At 37.7% G+C, this 18398-nt stretch overlaps 1 protein-coding gene and 1 pseudogene across 3 annotated transcripts in view; both read left to right on the top strand.

Moving 5' to 3' along the window:
- The window catches only part of SGCD (sarcoglycan delta), a 954698-nt gene that overhangs the window by 356231 nt on the left and 580069 nt on the right, over positions 1-18398 (top strand). The gene's annotated exons all lie outside the window — the stretch shown is intronic.
- LOC123862808 (small ribosomal subunit protein eS12-like) lies at positions 13764-14258 on the top strand (annotated as a pseudogene).

Below are 18398 nucleotides of genomic sequence, written 5' to 3'. Positions count from 1 at the left end.
TGGGATGGAGCCCCGCATCGGGCTTCCTGCTCTGCGGGAAGCCTGCTTCTCCCTCTCCCACTCCCCCTGCTTGTGTTCCTGCTCTCACTGTGTCTATCTCTGTCAAATAAATAAATAAAAAATCTTCAAAAAAAAAAAAAAAGAATGGGGGAGCCCTTTGTCCCTGCTTGACTTTCTTCCAACTATCCTTCATCATAGACTCCAAAGATTTTTTCCTAAAAGTTTTGCAGATTTGTTTTACATTTTGGTCTGTAATCCATTTTGAGTTAATTTTTGTAAAATTGTGAGGTTTAGGTCAAGATTAATTTTTTTGCTGTGGATGTCCTGTTTCAGTAATGTTTGATAAAAAGGCTATCTTCTTTTTTTTCCCATTGTGTTGTACTTTGGTCAAAAATCAGGTAAGGCTATTTCTGTGGATCTTTTTCTGGGTTCTCTACTCTGTGCTGATGATCAATTTGTCTGTCCCCCGAGAAATACCACATTGTCATGATTACTAGAGCTGTGTAGTAGACCTTGCTGTCAGATAGAATAATTTTTTCGACTTCATCATTTTTTTGGATACTCAAGAGCCTGTGTCTTCTCAATTAAATTTTAAAATAAGCTTGCCTGTGTCTACAAAAAAAGAATTTGTTTGGAGTTTGATAGGTATTGCCTTAAGCCCTCAAATGAATATGGGGAGAATTGACACCTTTACTATATTGAGTATTCCAATCCATGAATACAGTAATTTTAAAATTTATTTACAACTTCTTCAATTTTTTCAGCATTTTGTAGTTTTTTAGTATATAGATACTGGACAAAACAGATTATGTCTGTGTTTTATTTTCTTTGGAGTGATTGTAGGTGATGGTGTTTGTTCAACTTCAATTACTGTATGTTACTTGTTAGTATATAGAAATGTGATTGATTTTTGTGTGTAGATCTTAAAACCTATGACCTTACACTTACTACTTCCGCTATCTGTGGGGGGGGAAGGTTGTCTAGGGGAGATTCCTTGAGGTTTTCTTCATTTTTGTCTCTTACTTTCCAATCTGCTCTTTCTTTTGTCTTGTTTCAGTGGCTAGAACTTCTAGTACAGCTCATTAAGACTGGTACGAGTGGACATTGTCAAAATTTGAAACTTCTGTGCTTCAAAGGACACACTTTTTATTTATTTATTTGACAGAGAGAGACACAGCGAGAGAGGGAACACAAGCAGGGGAAGTGGGAGAGGGAGAAGCAGGCTCCCCGCAGAGCAGGGAGCCCCATGCGGGGCTCGATCCCAGGACTGTGGGATCATGACCTGAGCCGAAGGCAGTCGCCCAACCAACTGAGCCACCCAGGCGCCCCAAAGGACACACTTTCAAAAGAAAGAAGACCATCTAGAGAATGGAGGGAAAAAAGTTTTTTTCCTCCAATCTGAAAAAGAACTTGTATCTAGAATGTATAAAGAACTAGAACAGGGGCACCTGGGTGGCTCAGTCGGTTAAGCATCTGCCTTTGGCTCAGGTCATGATCTTAGGGTCTCGGGATGGAGCCCAGAGATCAAGCTCCCTGCTCAGTGGGCCATCTGCTTCTCCCTCTCCTTCTGCCCCTCCCCCCTGCTCCTGCGTTCCTGCATGCTCTCCCACCCCTCTCAGGTGAATAAAATGTTTGGAAAAAACTAGAGAACATAACTCAATAATAAAAGCAAGTTTAAAATGGTCAAATTATTTGAACAGAAGATATAAAGATAGCCAATAAGCACATGAAAAGATGTTTATCATCATCAGGGAAATGCAAATGAAAACCAGAGTAAGATAATGCTTCATATCCACTAGAATGGCAATAATTATAAAACAAAACAAAACAAAACAAAAAAAAGGACAGCAATAGAAATGACAAGTTTTGACAAGGATGTGGAAAAATCAGAATCTTCACACACTGCCTGTGAGAATTTAAAATGGTACAACTGCTTTGGAAAGCAGTCTGGCATTTTCTCAAATGGTTAAACATAGTTACCATGTGATCCAATAACTACTCTTAGATATATGTAGACCCAAGAGAATATAAACATAAAACATGTCTTTATAAAAACTATGCAAATGTTCATAGCATTATTTATAATACCTTAAAAGTGGACACAACCTGAATATTTATTAACTGATGAAGAGATAAATAAAATGTAGTATATCCATATAGTGGAATATTATTTGGCAATTAATAAAAATAAGTACTGATATATGCTACAACATGGATGAACCTTGGCAATGTTACACTAACTGAAAGAATCCAGTCAAAAAGGAGGATACATTGCATAATTCCAATTATATGAAATTTTGGAATGAATTGAAATATGAAAATTTATAGACACAGATTAGTGGTTGCCTAAGCTGGAGAAGATGAGGATTTGGGGCTAAGACAGCCACATGGTCTGGAGTTTCTTTTGGAGTAATGAAAAAATTTGAAAATTGTAATAGTGCACAACTCTGAATACACTAATACCCATTGGATAATATCTTTGAAAAAGATATGTGAACTGTATCTTAATAAAGCTGTTCAAAAATTAATACAGTAGTGCTTAACTATGCCATTTTATACCTTATTTTTATACTTTTTTTCTTGCCTTCCTGCAGTTTAGTTGAACTTTTTAAAATTTTCATCTTGATTTGTTTATAGTGTATTAGAGTGCATCTTTTTGTGTAGTTTTTGTAGTAGTCACTCTTGTTAATATAATATCCAGAAAAAAGTAGACTTAAAACAGTCTAGTGCTACCAGCATTTTAACACCTAGAGTGAAATGGGGGAACCTCACTTCTGTTTTGGTCTCTTTAACTTTACCACTTTTAAATAGCATTGTCTTGCATATCAGATGTTATTCTAGCTTTTGTTGATGAAACTTAGGAAAGGGATAGTTCACTGTATCCTATCTTCTTGTTCCTTCTTCCTGATACTTCCTGCTACTCTAAGATTTCTTCTTATTCCTTTCCTTTCTCTTTGAAACTTCCTTTAGCCATTCTTTAAGGGTATCTTTGCTAACAACAAAATATTTTAGTTTTTCTTCATTTTATAATGTTCTTACTCCCCTTTCTTAAAGGATCATTTGCCTGATAGAGATTTCATGGTTAATAGTTATTTTCTTTTAGCATCTGAAAAAATGTTCGCCTTTATGGTTTCAGGTGAAAAATCTGTGGTTACTCTGCTTGGTATTTCTCTCTAGGCAATGTAATACTTCTCTCTGGCTGCTTTTAAGATTTTATCTTGAGTTTACACAAGTTTAATTATGATGTGTCTTATTCTGAATTTCTCTGATTTTACCCTGTTGAGAGTGTACTTACTTCGTAGATACGTTGTTTTGTGTCTTTCCCCAAATTTGAAAATTTGAGCCTCCCTCCTTCCCTCAATAACCTTTCAGTTCCTCCACTTTTAGGACTCCAGGGATAAAAATATTGGCTCTTTCATCATTACTCTTTAGTTACTGGGTCCCTAAGGCATCATTTTTTATTCTGTTTTTTCCTATTCTTTTTATATTGTTAAGATGGGGTGGATTCTATTATTTTGTCCTCAAGATCTGTCCTTTGTCATTTCCATTCTGCTATCCATGCAGAATTTTTTGTTTCTATAACTGTATTTTTTCAGTTCTATAATTTCTGTTCTGTTCTAGAATTTCTTTGAGATTTCCTTTTGTTTCGAGAGTTTGAAATTGATAGTTGAAGCTTTTTCATGACAGCTCCTTTAAAATCCTTGTCACGGGGGACGCCTGGGTGGCTCAGTCGGTTAAGCATCTGCCTTTAGCTCAGGTCATGATCCCAGGGTCCTGGGATCGAGTCCCACATCGGGCTCCCTGCTCTGCGGGGAGCCTGCTTCTCCCTCTGCCTCTGCCTCTCTCTCTCTCTCTCTCTCTCTCTCTCATGAATAAATAAATAAAATCTTAAAAAAAAAAAAAATCCTTGTCACGGAACTCCAACCTTTGATTCATCTTGGTGTTAGCATCATCTGATGGTCTTTTCTCATTTAAGTCGTTATGGCAGGAGACTCTAGGTCCTATTTAAATGTTTAAATGTTTAATTTAGTAGGCAGTTACCTTGGTTTGTTCTAGCACACAGGTCTTTGTTAAATTTTATGGGCTGTAGTTCCAATGGCAGTTGAATTTCCAGAGCCCTTTTGGTAATACTCTGCTCTGCTTGGTTTGTCTGGTACCACTGATGAATTCCCATTCATCCCAACTCTTACTGCCTGCTGGGGCAGAAGGGGTTTCTCCAGGTTGGGCTGCCTCACTACTAAGACTGACTCTTTTTCAGAGGAGCTAGGAGTTCATGGTATGCCCTTATTGGTACCTCTGCCCAGTGTCTCTAGGCCATTGAGGGGAGTTGGTTCCATAGGAATAAAGCAGCTTCTCGATGTGGGCCTCTTTGTGATTATTTCCTTTTTCCTAGTTCTGACTACCCATCCTAGTGTTTTGGGGGAGAGGGTCAAGGGCCCATGAGGACAAAAGGATTTCTTGGACCATGCTGCTGCTGTAGCTGAGTTTTTCCTGCCAGCTCTGTGCCCTGACTTGGTATCTCTTGGTGGGAAGAGGATGTCTCAGGCCCATGTTTCCCTATGGGGCTGTTTTTTTTTTTTTTTTGGCTGGTCTCTCAATGGATCCCCCTTGCCGTTTGTTTTGAGTTTGTTGTCAGAAAAACTCTCCTTTGATTCTAGGGAACAATCCGTTTACCTGGATGCCTTTCTCTCTCTTTCTTTCTCTCCACCCCCTCACCCCCCAGGTTGGGGGTTCTTGTGAATGCCAGGTCTGGGTGGTCTCTCTCCTTAAGGATAATGAGGAAATTAAACATCTGGCCACTATGCTGTCCCTCTTATCCTGGGGTCTTGCTTTCCTTTTCCTTTTTTTATTGCCTATTAGAGTTCTCCTTTGGTTGTCTCTCACAGCAGGGTTGACAGTTTATAGGGCTTCTAAGGTTGTGCTTTGCATAAATGGAGCATGGAGAAATAGATTTATGCCATCTTGTCCTGAATAGAAATATGTACTATAGTTTTCTTGTCTGTTTACATGTCAGATTTCTGTCTAAATATATTTCTCCATACTCACAGAAAATTATTATTATAACTTATTTACCATGCAATCTTTTGCCAGTACCTAATATAGTCCTGACTTACAGTATATTCTTGGTAAAAACTTTTGTAGATGAAGTTAAAGGAACACTATGGTGGCAATATCAGGTCTGTAAATAGACACTTAGGTCTGGTGATGGCCAAATGGGGCCTTTTGAACCTATCTATGATTTTACCAGGTGAACAATTGCCTTCACCTAGGTAGAAGACTATGTACATTCTGTAGTGTGTAAAGCCCAAAATTCTTAGAAGGAACCTATCAGTAGTCACTGCCCTAAGGAAAATGAGTTGCTCTCTCTTTATTTTCCTAAAGTTCTCTCAAAATTTATGTTTGAATGAAATCAAATGGACTTGCGGAATCACCACATCTTTTTCATTCTGTTCCTATCATTCCTATAGAAATTTCTGAAGAACTTAAACTTGACAAATATTTGTACCTTTCTGTGATGTTTGGGGCCATTCTTGTGTGTCTTGTGGATCCTTAGTAAGTTGAAATAGTAACATAACCTAAATAAATTTCATGTTGGAAGTAATCTTCTATAACCCAAGATCATCTCTACTTTCTGGGGCTGGAGATGAAAGCCAAGGAGAAATGGAAACATTTGAAAAGATAAAGCATTGGAAACTAAATATACAAAGTAAGTACTATGTGACTTTTTAAAAGAATAAAGTAGATTTAAAATAATAAAGTAGATTTGTCTATACTGGAATGGTAAAATAGCCATGATAAAGTGAATAAAACAATTGCCAAAGTGCATGTAGAAAATGAACTTCCTTATTTGTTTACGTTCCCACTAAGGCATGTAGAGCAAAGGTAACCCGTAATGATCCCATATTCTGTGTGGGATTCCTTCCCCTGAAATATGGGCTTGCCTCATGACTTGCTCCTCACCAATAGTTTGTCTAAGGTGAGGGGGTGTCACCATTATGATTAAGAAACAAGAAATTGTAACTTGTGTCTTGCTAGCAGACTTTCTGTGTTGACTCTATCCCTTGATGGATTTGATGAAGCCAACTGTCATACACAGAGGGGCACATAGCAGGGAAGTTCAGTAGCCTGCAAGCAAATTTGAATCCTGCAAATTGCCCCATGAGCTTGGAAGTGGATCCTACTCCTGTCGAGTGTCAAGTGAGACTCCCAACCCTGACCAACATCTTCATTACAGCCTTATACAAGATGCTGGAGCAGAGGACCCAGTTAAGGTGTGTCCATATCCACGACCCCTAAAAATTCTGAGATGAGAGATGGTTGTTGTTTTAAGTCACTAAGTTTTTAGTAATTTATTATACAGCCATAGGTAACTAATATACCCACCTATTTTTTATATTAGTATAAGCAGTGGAAAGTTGTCAATTTTTACTTTAACTTTTTTATGTGGTAAAGAGGTTCACAAGAATATGTATATATTTTTCATATACATGTTCACATATATGTAATAGGCTGTGTATATAGTTTGACTCTCCTTGTGTCTAATCTGCATAGCAGCATATTGGAGCAGAGCGGTCTCCAAATGATGCATCGATGCACTACAAAATCATAGGAAAGAAGTAAGGGGCAAAAATCTGAAAAGACTGTATTTTTTTTAGAGTTGTTCACATGAGAATGTTATTAGGTTAAGTAATGGTACAACTTAGTGTATTGATTAGTCTACAGCCAAAGAAAACTCTCACTCCTTCTAATGCCTTTAGGAAAGAATAGGATTGGCTTAGAACAGAAAAAGCATGAAAAGAGATTTTTTTTTTTAATACTTTATTAGGGGTGTTATCACCTGGGAATGTCAAAAACACTATTAAGAGAAGAGAAATATGTCCAACATATCAGCAGATGTGTCTTATACATGTGTACATAGATGTGTTTTTCGATTTATTTCTTCAGCATAAGATGGACAGCATGAAGCATTTTTATTTCTTAGAGAACTTTTCCTTTTGTTATTAGGAATCCAAAAATGATGATGATTCTGGTATCTAATTATTCAGCATCTTCATTTGTCCCTGTTACAATAGTGTTTTCCTTTGACCATGCCTGTTAGATCAAAACCACAGCTTTTACAAAAGATAAATTAGAAATTGGCAAATCATTTTTCAACAAGTACTAATTGAGCAACCTACAAAGGAGGGAGGATATGAAGATGGGCTCTGCTGGTAATTGAGAGATTTTTTTTAAAGAATATCTTTTGATATTTTTTTGATAAGATTTTTTAACATCTTTTCAAAGCAGCTCTTACACTGGTAGATCAGGCAAGGATTGATTGATTTTAGAGGCAAAGCACTGAAATTCTTCGTTCATAAAAATGAAGTTGAGATGATGGACTGGCCCGTTGAAGATTCCATTAGACATTTTCCTGTGATGCAACATGTATCATTTCTAGATAATCAAGTTAGGATGCACAGGTTGAAACCTATTTAGGTTCATGCAGTGAAATCTCTTATTTTATGTAGGCTCTTACCTCTTGGGTGTGCTAGGAGTAGAATAGGAACAGTCCAGGTGAGAAGCCAGGGAAAGCTGTGTGTTTGGTGGAAAGAATCTTGTTTTAGCACAAGAGTGGTACCCAGAGTATGGGAATATGCCTTTGCCTTAGCTAGCACTGTTCTTCTCTGATGAATCCTTATTTTTCTTTTGAGTTACTTATAAATGTCTTTATCTTCTGTATTTGAAAACAAAAGCTTTTGAAGCCTACCATTGTGCCATTTTAGTAAACATATTTTAATGACCTAAATTACACAGCAATTCTTAACTGAAATAGTTCTGTATATTGTGATGTTTGGTGACTCAAGCCAGCTGATGTATGCATGCAGATTTTAGCAGTTAGTGAGAATTTTCAGAAGTCGCACATGTAAACAAATGTTGATGCTTACTTGCTTAGCAGTATTACATCAGTTCTATAGATCCTCTGTAATGCTGGAGCTTTGTCTAGTAAAATAGGCCATTTTTTTTCATTTCTTTTTTAGAATGCCATTATAGTTTTATAGAGTAATACATGAAGCTTTAAAGATCTTAATTATTTTTAAGTAATGTCTACACCCAACCTGGGGCTTGAACTTAGAACCCCGAGATCAAGAGTCACATGTTCTACTGATGGAACCAGCCTGGCACCCGAAGAGTAATATACAAAGTTTTAATTAACATTTCCTTCAGGAATTCAATGACAGCCCACACTTGTATATGTGTGTGTGTGTGTGTATATATATATATATTTTTTTTTTTTTTCCCCCTCTGTGACCTTTCTATTTTGATGAACATTTATAATTCAGAAGAGGCAAAACTGTGTTGGATTAAATGCTATTTTTTTCACCAATGTTCAACATGTTTTAGCAAGTAAAATGTGATTCAATAGTTGACTCAAAGGCCATATTTACTATTTTAATTCATGACAAGTTTTCTGTGCAATTCCTAACAGAAATCAGTGTATAAAATTCAATAATTGGATTAGATTTTCTAGATTTGGTGAGTTTTAGCTACTTCTAGTTGAATCTCAAGAACTTACTGCAATTACAAATCCAGATTCCCTTGATGTCAGAATAATTAGCAGAGTTGGATAGAAAGTAATGTGTAAGCTCCCCACTTCTGCTCTAGACTTCATAAATGAGAAGTGAAATATTGGCCCATAGGGTGTCATGACCAGTTCTGAAGTTGAATAATGTTATTCTGCTGTGGGTGGTAGTGATAAGTTATTTTGACATTCCAAAGAACCTTTTTTTTCCTTGAAATTTCAGGATCTGAAATTTCTTTTAGCACTTAGTAGGCTCTAAGTAGATGGTGGATGCATTTTTATTTCATAGTTTAACACAATAAAATTTTTTTCCATTTTAATGATGTAAGGGATATAAAAATGTTGAAATGTCTCTTCCTTCTATTGAGAAATAGCCTGTGTCTTTCCACAGACATAATAGTGCTTAAATATTGAATAAAAAAAGAAAGTGTAATTTAAACTTTATCAGATGATTTCAGTCCTCTGGCCCTCAGCAAAATTCCATCATAACGAATGATAGGAGGCATTCCACAGCAGTATTAGGAGATAATTTATTATGATACACTAGGTCTGGAACTACTATAGAAAAATATCTAAAATCACTAGGCCACGTTTGGAAATGTTCCAGGAAGTCAGCTAAGGTGGAATATTGTTTTCCTTCCCAGTAGACTTGCAGACATTCAAAGTATCATTTAAATCTCTTAGAAAATGCTCACATTCACTTTTCATTACACTTGAACATGGTCCGAATTGCTCTATAACCATTAGCAGTTTAGTTGTATGATTTTTTAAAGTGTATGTGAATAAATACATCCTTAATATTTTGGTTTTTCCTGGATATCAAAAACATCCAATAAGAATACAATGACCCAAGCCCTTTTGAGGACATTTCACAATATTTTATTGAGTATTAATTAAAAACTGCTAATTATACCTTGTTAAGGTCACATATTAATGAAATTTTTCCTGGACCAGATCTGGCTGAATTTTATATTAGAGAAATTTTAGAAGCCTTTCAGGTTACATGAGAATATAGTTAGTCTCCCTATAAACTCAGACTAAATTCCATGGGAATTCCTTAAGTGCAAAACAGTCTAACACTAATTGTACTCACTTGGATTTCCATAATGCTCGGTAATTTTCATAGCTCTTTCTTACCCATTTCACATTTGATCTTCACACTATGCCCAAGAGGGTAGTAAGATGGGTATTATCCTCTCTAATTTATAATCCCCTTGTTGAGTTGTGGTCTAAGCGGAACCTGCTTAATACTGAATCCTACTGTAGAGATAAGGTTCAAGCGTATTTGCTGGACTTTATCCTTGTGCTATTCTGATTTGAGGTCACTGGGGTACAGACTAATCAGTAATTTCTGTGCTTTTGATTGGGTTCTATGGTTATTTTTTATGTCAATATCCATATGGGATTATGATTAAATTTTTCATTAAAGTAGTTGATTTTGACATTAAAGCAAGTTTTTTCTTTAGGAAATCATTGAGTTAGCAAATGTCCCCCCGCTGTAAATAATGGGTATTAGAACAATACAGCATAAATGGTAAGATCTTGAGTGTTTCTAGAGCAGGTCCTTAATTTGATTATCTTGATCCTTGCCTTGGCAAACTTTTTAATCTCTCCAAACTTTGGTTTCTTCAACTTTAAAAAGGAAATGATACTAGATTAAATGGGATAATTCATATACCGTATGATATAGAATAAGCATTGAATAAATACTCATTGCCTCTATTCCTTCTTTGAAATGTGTTTTAACTCAGTAAGGAAGACGATAGTTGGAATAGTGTATAGATGAAGTATTTTACACATATTTTCATGTAATCCAATAAAGAACAAGTAACCTACTGACAATATGTGTACCTTTCCCATATAAATCAGTGAACAAACTTGTTTTTAATTTTTTGGCAGACTTATGAAACCAATTAGCTTGGTAATATATATTCAACTTTAATGGGCAAGTAAATAATTAATGTTATTGCCTTTGTAAATTTAGCTTTTCAGTTATAAATTAACATAATTAAAAGAGTAATGTTTCAGTATGCATTCTACAAGCCAAATATAAATCAAGCAATTAAACTGTAGGTTTTCTGCACCAAATGAACTCAACTCATAATGAGACAGTTGACAGACGTAAATTTGTTTTTTCATGGTCAGGTTCATTACAAAAACATGAAGGAAAATACTTGTAATACGTGTAATCAAGTAAATTATTCCAAGCACCATAAATTGTTTTTCTGGGTCCTCTACCTTAAACTCAGAACTTAAATACTATCATCTCTTTTTTTTTTTTTTTCTCTCTCCTGAGGAATGATCTCTTCTTGTAAAAGATCACTTAGGTTTGCATCAGAATGTTAACTCTGTTGGTAACTACTTATAGTAATCCAAAGATCTGAAGAGGACTTATGTGTGGGATCAGAGCCTCAAAACCAGAGTTGAGATCATTTACATGAAAGATTAAGCCATTTTGCATGACTTGGATGTGAAAGGCCAGCTGTATGGTAATTGTGTGGCATGGGGGATAGAGAGAAGGGTCTGAGGGGTCATTGCTGTGCTCTCAGATCCACTTGAATGTAGAAAGGTATAAAGCAGTAGCTTGTGTTCTTGCTGAGAAGTGAAGCAGGTGTATTTTTCCCCTTTGAAATCAGCCTTGTGGAGTACTATCCCGCAGATTTTAATCTAAGACAATATATTTTGTGACTACATTGTTCCAAACTGAATGAATAGAAAATGGGGGGCGCCTGGGTGGCTCAGATGGTTAAGCGTCTGCCTTCGGCTCAGGTCATGATCCCAGGGTCCTGGGATCGAGTCCCACATCGGGCTCCCTGCTCCTTGGGAGCCTGCTTCTCTCTCTGTCTCTCTCTCTCTCTCTCTCTCTCTCATGAATAAATAAATAAAATCTTTATATAAAAAAAAAGGAAATGGGACCTGCTATGTGGAGATAATTGAACTGTAGACATTTTTAATCTTCAAGAAATACTGGTATATAATTAAACATGCACTGACTAATGATCTATATTTAACAGTTCACCACTTTGAAGCAAACTACTCAAAGTAAAATTGGGGGGGCATATTAGAATGGGCATGTGTATCCCATTAATCTCTTTTTGGAGATGAACACAACTGCTTCTGTTTGCCCACTGATACATCTGTAAAGTTAATCCCCCCTTTAGTGATGTTCAGTTTATTAAAACACATTTTTTATTTATCTTTAATTCAATCTCCAGTGATGCATTATTTTAGTGTATAGTATCTTCAGGGTTAAAGATTTGAATTCTTTGTTAGTAACTTTTGGGAAATGTGTATCCTATTGATTATGCTCTGTTTTGGTTATAGAATGCATTTCTTCCCCTTGATTGCCATGTGACAGGGTCCTTGTCAGCTTAGGTCCAATTGAGAGTTTTTCTAAATGCAGTATATAGTTACTCCATTTTATTTTTCTGGACAGCATTTTTCTTTCCAGAGTCACTGCCTGTTACTTCTGGTACCTGTTATGGACATTTAAAAGCAAATAAAGTTGGAAATCACAACTAACTTATACTTCTCATTAGCCCATCAAATGACCTTGGAATAAGTCTATAAGTCACCAATTCTAAATCTTACTTTGAATCAGAAGCTGTGGGCCTTCTCCCTAGGAAAATAGAAATAACAAAACGTGGTGCATAAATTTTGGAGTGCCTAGAAGCTCATCCCTGGTTTCCAGTTGAAACCTCTGTCATCAGAGTTACCAAGACTGGAAGTTCTCCCTTTATTATTCTGTGCCAGTTCAACAGTTCTCTGTAAAATGTTCTAAATTAGAACTCTTGCTGTTCTAAATTAGACTCTATTAATGGTCCATATGGCCATATTAACTTAAATTTGTGTGATTTCCGCTTTGCAAAATGCTAGTAGTTTGTCCACGTTAAACCAAACACCCCCTTTCCATGAAGCTCTCTCTCTCTCTCTCTTAAAGATTTTATTTATTTGAGAGGGAGAGTGGGAAGGAGCACGTGCAGGGGGAGGGGCAAAGGGAGAAGCAGACTCCCTGCTGAGCAGGGAGCCTGATATGAGGCTTGATCCCAGGCCCCTGGGATCATGACTTGAGCGGAAGGCAGACACTTAACCGACTGAGCCACCCAGGTGCCTGAAGCTCTCTTCTCTTGAATCCTCAGGTGAACCAAACATAGGTAACCTTTCTCTGTCATGCCCCAAATCAACTCCTGTACCACTTTATAGATGTATCTTTCATTCAAATTCATATGTTCAACTGTGTTATAGTTGTATTTCCACCCTGATTTTTCAGCTTCATGGAAACAAATTTTGGGTTTTTTTACCACACATTTTTATTTATATAGTATTAATAGTAAACACTGTAGAAACGTGTTTTTTTTTTTTTTTTAAAGATTTTATTTATTTATTTGAGAGAGAATGAGAGAGAGCACATGAGAGGGGGGAGGATCAGAGGGAGAAGCAGGCTCCCTGCCGAGCAGGGAGCCCGATGTGGGACTCATTCCAGGGACTCCAGGATCATGACCTGAGCCGAAGGCAGTCGCTTAACCAACTGAGCCACCCAGGTGCCCGAAACGTGCTTTTTTTAAACAAGAGTAACTGAAATAAGCAGGTTTGGGAACTGACATGGTTGCCTCTTAGAATGTGCACTGCTCAGCTTACTAGGGTAGAAAGGTGTGAGCTATAACAAAGTAGTCGAGTAGCCTCAATTGTTTATCATGATGTGGGCACTGGTTGCTATATTTTATAAAAAATAATGAAGAACGTTGTGTAATTTGATGAATTGGTATATTGTAGGCCACTTTAGAGAGTTTGTTTTGCAATCGGAAAACTAATCTATTCTGATCCTACCAGTTATTATGACAGAAAAATAGGAGTAAACAAGATACGTGCATTTTAGTAAATGTTTAATTTTAATGTTAATCTTGAAATTTATAAGTTGAGGGGCGCCTGGGTGGCTCAGTCGTTAAGCGTCTGCCTTTGGCTCAGGTCATGATCCCAGGGTCCTGGAATCGAGCCCCACATCAGGCTCCCTGCTCAGCGGGAACCTGCTTCTCCCTCTCCCACTCCCCCTGCTTGTGTTCTCTCTCTCGCTGTGTCTCTCTCTGTCAAATAAATAAAATTAAAAAAAAAAAAATCTTAAAAAAAAATTTATAAGTTGATTACTTTTTACTGTTTACATTCTGTAGTATTATCTAAGGGCATTAAAATAACTTTGTGAGGCGCTCTTTCCCTGCCACCGCCGAGTTGTGCGGAGGCGGGAAGGTCGCGTGCAGTCAAGATTCGGCTACACTCCTAATCCACCGCCATGGCCGAGGAAGGCATTGCTGCTGGAGGTGTAATGGACGTTAATACTGCTTTACAAGAGGTGCTGAAGACCGCCCTCATCCACGATGGCCTAGCACGTGGAATTCGCGAAGCTGCCAAAGCCTTAGACAAGCGCCAGGCCCATCTTTGTGTGCTTGCATCCAACTGGGATGAGCCTGTGTATGTCAAGTTGGTGGAGGCCCTTTGTGCTGAGCACCAAATCAACCTAATCAAGGTTGATGACAACAAGAAACTAGGGGAATGAGTAGGCCTCTGTAAAACTGACAGAGAGGGAAACCCCGTAAAGTGGTTGGTTGCAGTTGTGTGGTGGTTAAGGACTATGGCAAAGAGTCTCAGGTGAAGGATGTCATCGAGGAATACTTCAAGTGCAAGAAATGAACAAATAAACTTGGTTCTTGGTTCTTGTTCCAAAAATAATAATAATAATAATAATAATAATAATAATAATAACAACTTTGTGAGGCAGCTACGTGTAGGTTTTAAGAGCTTTTGCTATGCAATCAGTAGCTGGGAACTCTTGCCTCTTAATAGCTATACAACTTTGGGCAGGCTGTTTAATTTATAGACCTAAATTTTCTCAGCTGTAAAATGGGAATAGTAGTCATAAATGAATATAGTTTGTTATGACACTGGATGCCCTGTACATCTACCAAACATTAAACAAATACCATCTGTTATAAATATTAATAGGGAAAGTTGCTAGGTATTTACTTTCCATAATTCTATGGAGTTTATGATATGTCCTTAATTTTATTTATTTGAAACAAACTTTTAACACTCCTACTTATATTTCCTTTAAGGATCTTGAGGGCATTAACACCTTAGGCGATGTTAAGATCCACAGCTGAAATTTCTACCAAGTCTTACTGCCTTTCTAAGCAAAAGTATTGCTTTTTAATTAATAAATTTTGTTGAGCTGTGTATCTACACAAATAGAAACTCAAGGATATGAGGGGTCATCAAGCTCAGTATTCAGCTCCACTGTGAGTGAGTCAAGTCAACATGGGGGAGCAATGAAATGCACCATAGTTTAGCTTTCCATGTTTGTTACCTTTTGATGCTTGAAGAGTCCATAAGGTAATGGGAAATATTGCGAAGGACTCCTTTGTAGTAGTCTAGTTATTTCCTACCAACAACAGCTATGATCCCACCATATCCTCAGTGAGTATAGGTAGTGGTGTGCTGATAAACCCACTCTCCAGAAAGGAATACCTTGTCTTACAGTGTTGGCCCATGTTAAGAGTGTAAATATTCCCAACCTGTTGGGCTTCATGTTTTAACAACTAGCTCACAAAATTCCTGGAAACAGCATGACTCTTGCTAGCTGGCTTCAACATAACATGATAGATCCTTTGATCTCATCTCTCAGAGCATTCTTTTAGATGCTTGCCTTTTTAAGAAGTACAATTCTCCTTCTTTTGGACACTTTCTTTTCTTCTCTCCCTTCGCATCTAGTCTTGCTGTCTCTGTGGACTTCCTTTCTGACCCTGTGCAGATTTCATTCACTCAGTTTTGATTCCTGTCTGATTTTTCAGTGGTAGGGGTGGTGGTGCAGAGGGATGGGGATGTGGGGGAACCATGCAAGATAGAAATCTTGCTCTTTCCTTAACTTTACAAATAGTTTATTTCAATTCCTTAATGTAACCTGCACAGCTCTGTGTGGTCTCATCCCAATTTATTTTTCCATTGTGATGGTTATAATGTTGCATCCTAAAAATGTGTAACTCCTTCATCCATATAGGACTTCTTTAAGGTCCTTGAAAGCACGGTGTTCTCTCTTCCAGGCTCTCCTACAAGGAATTTTTTTCTGCCTAGAAAGGTCTTCACATATTTTCTCCTCTTTCTTAGGTTTTCGTCCAGGTAAACACTTTTCAGCCTAGAGCTCATGGACACTCTGCTGTCTGTGATGACTCAGATGAAGGTTATCCTTTGGTGATCCCACACAGCCTGGTACTTGATTCTGTCAAACCATTTTTTATGTCTCACTCATTTGTCAACACAGAGACAAGTGTTTGAAAGACACTACATATATGTAAGTCAAATGAGAAACCAGCTTTTGAGGGCACTTACAGATCAGGAATCAGGAGATCTTGCATCATTTGGGGCAAGCCAGAAGATCTTTAAGACTTAGTTTTCTTCGTTTATATAATATTGTGCATTTCTGTTCTTGCATTATCGGGAACTACTAACTTACCTGTGCTTTGGTGATCTGTGTCAAAGTGTAATATTTAACATCCTTTTGTGTCTGACTTCCTTTAAGACACGAGAAGCAGCATTGTATAAGTGTGGACTCTGGATTTAAGCCATTTTAATACAATTCCCAGCACTGCTACTTTGGGCAAGTTGCTTGTTTTCCTCTCCTGTTTAGTGGAGATAATAATAGAACCTTCCTGATAAGTTAGGGAGAAGAGTGAGTCAGTACACATGAATGGAACTTAGATTTTCTTCACTCACCTGTAAACACACTTTATAACACACTTTATGTAATTCCTTCCATGGCTTCTTGGAGACTGTACAGCATTGGGTTGGTTATCAGCATGAGCACAATGACTTTGAAAAAAGCATGAAGCCATTTCTTATTCTCCTATTTCCTCTCAGAATCGAACTGCTTCATGTACATTGGCAATTTTATTTTTCAAATAAGTACTCTTTCCCCATATCCAAAATAACTTTTCAAATTAATATAATGATTTGTTCCATTCTAAGGGGTAATTATCTGTAATGTTTTATTTTTAGAGTAATATCCAGTAATTTTCAGAAGCTGGAGCTTGTCATAAAATCATTGAAAGAGAAGTAATTTTCTTCTGACTACTCTGGAGAGGACCTCAATGATCCCATTCATGCTTGAGAAGTGAGTTTAGCGTGCAGGTTGCCAGCTGATACACACAGTAAGGATAAGTATGTGATGAAGTGTCTGAGATTTGGGGTGGGGAGGGAAGAATGAGAAAGAGAATATGTCAGTGAGAAAAACTTACTAGAAGATACGGTTCCAGGAAATAGGACGTACTTCCACTACTGAAGGAAGGACATTACTTTTACATCCATGGACTGTCTGGAACTTCCCTGGGCTGGTGAACCCACCCTCCTCATGAATGAAGGGGGTGGGGTGGGAAAGAGAGTCCAAGTCTTCTACAAATCCTCTCCAAGTCGATTTTGATATCTTTTTGAGGGTATGTGGAGTGAAGATCATACCTTCTGTTTCCAATGTGCTGACGACCGAAGGCCAGAAGGAGCCAGGCACAGAAGGGCGGCCAATGTGGCTGGTGCATGCTAAGTAGGTAGAGGTGTGGAATACACGACGAGACCCATGAAATGGGCCACATCTCAGATCTGCTAAACTGCGGTGAGGATCTGGGATTTTATTCTAAAGTCGGTGGGAAACCTTTGGCAAGTTTAGCTGAGGAGTGGAAATGGCTTATTTTTAAAAGCTCATTCCTGCTCTAGGGGAGAAAAAGGAGTGGGATCAGCCCAAGATGCATTGATTAGAGACCAGTGAGAAGGTTGTAGAAATATTCCAGACAAGTGGAGATGTGCTTTTAGGGGCTCTGTCTAGGAGAGGGGGGTGACCCCCAGTAGATGGAGAGGCCTCCTCGATGGGAGAGGCATTGCAGGTAAGCTGCTTAGTGGTGGTTGTGCTGGCTTCTTGGCTAGATGATGTGTGGCTCTTCGTGTGAAAGCATTGAGAAAAGCAACCACAGCTCTTGACGGTGTGTAGTCCGTGTGCATGCACACGCATGTGTATATTGACAGGCAGAGTGTGTACCATTGCCCTAGTTTTCTTCGTTAAAACTGGAGGCTGGAGATGGAATTCTTTTTATGCTTTCCTGTGTAATTGTGAACAAGTTCAAGAATTGACCCGTTTGTTTTCCTTTTTAATAAACCATTTTCTCCTCTTAGAAATTTCTCAACTTAGAACTTTGAGTAAATGAGATATAAAATTAAGATAGACGTTTTTTGGACTTCAGCCAAATGGTTCATGTAAGTTCATGAGCATCACGTGGTGCTAGATGGCTAAGAACAATTATCAGGCATTTCTTTCAACTTTAATGTCTTCAGAGAACTTTATGATAAGTGACTAATTTAACTTCACAGTTGCCTAGTAAGAAGTGAGGGTAAAGTAATAGCTACCTATCTAAGGCACAATTATGTAATTCAAACAGCTCTTGGGTTCCTAATAAATATTAAGTAGTAACTTAGCTTGTGCTATAGTGGGAAACAGATGGTTCAGGAAGGTTTAGGGTCGGCAAACCTGTATTTCTCAGTACGTCATACCGAGGCCTAAGGAATTGCTGTTATGATTTTGTTTGTGTGTGCTTTAAAAAACCTGTCCTATAATCTTTTCTCCTTTCAAAACTATAGGTATTAGTATGCCTGTTTCACAGGATGGAAAACTGAGGCCAGATGAGTAGGTGGATTGCTTCAAGTTTGCAGAACAGGGATTTGGTGACTCCAGAGTCCTTGTTCTGAAGTTCGATGACCGCTTTCTTCTCTTTGTTGAGGTGACAAGGCTAAGCCTTTCCCTAGCCAGGCACTT

This window comes from Mirounga angustirostris, unplaced genomic scaffold, assembly GCF_029215605.1.
Source record: "Mirounga angustirostris isolate CCGP_5_RB_7025 unplaced genomic scaffold, mMirAng1.0.hap1 SCAF_7, whole genome shotgun sequence".
NCBI classification, from domain to species: domain Eukaryota; kingdom Metazoa; phylum Chordata; class Mammalia; order Carnivora; family Phocidae; genus Mirounga; species Mirounga angustirostris.
Note: the sequence above shows the minus strand (reverse complement) of the source record. Positions and strands in the feature narration are given on the sequence as shown.